Genomic DNA, 4,374 nt, shown 5'->3' on the forward strand with positions numbered 1-4,374 from the left:
CGTCTTCTCTTGCACACTCACACACACTCTGTCTCACACACACACAGGAGCTGTTTTGCCCTCTTACACTCCCATATATTCCCTAAAAAATTCAGTTACAACGTCGTTAGCTCTCTGGGTTTATCTCTTGTTTCTGTTTCAGGCCCTTCTGCTCTGCCTTTCTTTGATTATTCCTCCTCCGATGACGCCAGGCAAGGCAGCCCTCCTTAGCCATGGATTCAAATAGCCATGGTTTGAAAAGTATACATTCCAAAAGGCAAACCTTGATTTTGCCGTTTCATATAAGGGACTCCATTTTTACTATCCCATTGTATATAATGGGATTTGAGCATCCACGGATTTTGGTATCCACGGGGGTCCTGGAACTAAAACCCAGCAGTTAGCAAGGGCCCCCCACTGTGTAGCTGAAAGCCTTGGGTTGGCTTTTTGTAATGCTCCATTCCTTACCTTATCTCTGGTGTTAATCGAAATAATTCTTATCCAGGACAGGGAATAATGTACAGTAGAGAACAAGGAGAAACCCCAACAAAAGAAACCCCCACAAAATGCCCCATCGGTGGCATTCAAAATGTGGGTCTGCCTGTGCCTTCAGATGGCACTTATGGCTACGCCAGGAATTTCCTGGAGTTTTCTTAGGCGAGGAAATGCCCAGAAGTGGTTCTTGCCAGTTCCTTCTTCTAAAATATAGGCTACAGCACCTGCTGTTCTGTGGTGGTCTCCCATCCAAATACTACCCAGTGCTTACTCTGCTTTGCTTAGAAAAGATCGAAGGGAATATGACGCTTGGACTTGTTACGGTTGTACATTTCCTTGACCCTCACAGACTCAAAACATTGCTTCAAAAATCATTCTTCTTCTACTTCCTCCTCTTTCTGTAAATAAGATTTTTAGAATCTCAGTGGGTGGTTTCTGAAATTAATATCCCCTTTTCTTCCCACAATACTACTCGATAACGATAAAACACAGAGAAAACATAATTATCATCAATGCATTGAAATGCATCAAATAAAAATACCCACTAGACAGTGGGCACACATACACATTAAAATATAATGCATATTCCAGGCAAGGAAGCCTGCATTATTCTGCCAGCAAAGATCTACTTGCACTTAATGAAAATACTATAGTACTTGTATTTTGTTGAGGGTTTGTTGTTAAGTTATTTGACCCATTTAAGATTGTGAAGTCGAAGGCTTTCATGGCCGGCATCCATAGCTTTTTGTGGGTCCGAAACTCTTTTAGAACATGGCCACATACATAGCCGAAAAAACCACAACAAAAAAAAACCATTTAAGATTGCCTATCCTATACTCACCCTTCGTGGATGGATGGGGGTGTGTGAGGAGTATTGTTTGTTTGTTTGTGTAAGTTATATGCCACCTTTCTCTCAGAAAGGGACCCAAGGCGTCTCACAAATAAAACATTTTAAAAGACTTTATAATAAAAAATTTTAAAAACCAATTAAAACATCAGATAAAAACAGTATCTTAATGGTATTCATTAAAAACTTCAGTACACACCCCGTATCACAACCACCCCCTATAAAAGCCATTCCAGGACTATGTATTAAAGGCCTCCCTTTTTGCTTGCAGAGGAGTGGGCCAGCCTAGCCTCCCACGGAGGAGATTTCCAGGGAGTGGGAGCAGCCACCGAGAAGGCCTTCTCTCAAAACAAGGCCAGTTGGGCAAAATCAGCCCTTTGACACCACCATTCACTCTCATTCCAAAGTGATGTTCAGTGGGACTTGTGTCCAGGAGCCTGGATAGATAGGGCCGTGGTCTTACAGTCCCAGTTGAGTTCAATGGGAGAGTTCAGGGAGCACCTACAAATCTCTCCTGTTGCAACTGGTTGGAAGAGGAGCACCAAAGGACAGTAGTATCCACCAGGCCTTCTTATTTTTGCCTCCCCGGAATAATCCAGGACAAATTCATCCCAAGAATCCAAGGGACCAATAGAAGTGAAACCCTGCCTCCGAGTAAAGGATGGCGGATACTTTTGGGAGTTAAATCAACCAAGACTGTGCCAGTTCTTTGTCCAGACGCCCATCGAAAGCCTTCTAGGTGGTTTATAGCTTCAAGACGCAGTGCAGCTGGACAAAGGTCTAACCCCTGAAATATAGGTTATAGTGGGCCCCTCTCCAGTTTGCCAGTGGGGTGATACATTTCCCAGGAAGAAACAAGAAACTCTGCTGTGGTAAAGATTTGAGATCTCTGGTTTAAACACAGGAACACCGGGGGAATGATCCATTCAAAGTTATCCATCTCAGAATCCTAACATTAAATGCCGCTGGATTTAATGGGCATATGCCTCTGCATTTCATGGGCATATCCATATGCATCTGAGGAAGTAGACTTTAGTCTAGGAAAGCTCATGCTGCCAACTTCTTTCTTGCAGTTAGTCTACAAGATTTCTCTACATACTGGATTTAATGGGGTTTGTTCTGAGGAAACGCCTATAGGATTACACTATCAAGGCACTATGTTAATTTTCATGAGTTTTTAGATATGGAAGGCCTAAAAATGCGTTATACGCACTTCCACTGAAAATTACATATGAATAACGATGTCACAGATATTTTATCTTATTAAAAAAAACTTAAGGAACTAATTTTGACCTGTTCATGGGCCTCGTTTTACAGCGGAAAACAATTCCTTGGTACAGTATTATTTGCGCTCTTATATTTTAAGCGAAGGGGATTTGTTTTGTATCCAGCGTGTGGGTCGGACCATGGAAACCCACTGGATGGCCTTGGGCAAGTCACACTCTCTCAGCCTCAGAGGAAGGCGGAGGCAAACCCCTCCGAAGGAACCTTGCTAAGGAAGCCCCAGGGAAGGGTTGCCTTAAGTCGGCTTGAAGGTATATAACAAAAATGATCCTGCCAAGCCAGAGGCAAAGGATTAGGACGCGAACAAAACTTCCCAAGCGCCTCAAACGGGGTACTTTTCACAGACTTCCCTTCCCACGTTGGCCAGCCGGTCCACAGAAACTCAAGCCAAGGGTGAACCCGGCCTCGGTTTCTCCTAGAGATCAGCAAAAGGCAGTCTCGGAGAAACCAAATCGCCTGCCTTTCGCACTGAAAGAGTGATTCTTTTTTCCTTCCCTTCCCTTTTGGGACAGGGACACTCAACAACACTTTACCCCCAAGGGTGGGATTGGTAGGCAGGGTGACCAGCCGTCCTCCTTTCCCAGAACATGTCCTACATTTCAACTTTCTGCCCAGAAGGGATTTCAATAAGGCCTCCATTCTGAGCAGGAGGAAGACGCACGAAGTGATATTTCTATGCGCGTTTTGAACTTTTATTTGGCCACCTCCTGCATTTACCTGAATCTTCCATATTTTGCGGTGTCTTGTCCTCCTGGTTGGTAGGGTTGTCATCTCCCGCCACCCCCACCCCCAGAGACAGGATTTTGGTCCCCGTGGCTCTTCACCTTTTCAGTCCGAATTGAAAAAGGGAGAGAGAGAGAGAGAGAGAGAGCACCTCTGGGTTAGTGAGCAAGAAACACAAGGGTGCCCATGAATGTGGGGCAACAGATGTGCGACTTTGCCTTGGACTTGGGAGACTGAGCACGGCAGAAGAGAGACCAGAAAGGAGAGCCGTGGGACCTTTAGATTTTCTTCCTGGGCCTCCAGTTGCTTCCTCCGGCTTCATCCTGTACCTAGGATTGCACTCCGCATAATACACAATAAAATAAAATACAATAAAATAAATAAAATAAAAATAAAAATAAAAAAATTCTGCAGAGCACACATTCTGCAGAGCACTTTGACATCCCTGCCATTCCTGCATAGCACTTAGGCATCACATCCCACATTTATTTTGCAACCTCCATATAAAACACTTTGCATTGCACTGAAATACACTGCTCACTCCACATAGTGACCCACATGTTGCGCACTCCACATAAGACTTAAACATATTACACACGCCATAACGCTTCTAGTATTAGTCATATAGTGAATCAGCCTAGTGTGTCTTGGTTTGAGGATTGGACTATTCTAATCCCAGCTCGACCATAGAGACTCACTGGGTGACCTTGGGCAAGTCACACCTTCTCAGCCTCAAAGAGAGGCAAAGGCAAACTCACCTCTGAAGAAACCTGCCAAGAAAATCCCATTTTCATGCCATGAAAACCCCAATTTATTACCTTAGTGTAGCCATAAGTCGGAAATGATTTGAAGGCACACAACAACAACGTTACAAGAGCAGTTACCCAAACTACAGCACTCCACCTCCCCTGCATTCTACCTAGCACCCCGCTTGAAGCCCATTGTAGGAGAAAGGAGGTATATAAATCCTTGAAACAAACAAACAAACAAACAAACAAACAAACAAATATATTAGGCTCTCCACGAAGGGGGCACAAAGACTGCCC

This window comes from Sceloporus occidentalis, unplaced genomic scaffold (genome assembly GCF_023333645.1).
Source record: "Sceloporus occidentalis isolate IW3139 unplaced genomic scaffold, rSceOcc1.0.p SCAF_1, whole genome shotgun sequence".
Lineage (NCBI taxonomy): Eukaryota > Metazoa > Chordata > Lepidosauria > Squamata > Phrynosomatidae > Sceloporus > Sceloporus occidentalis.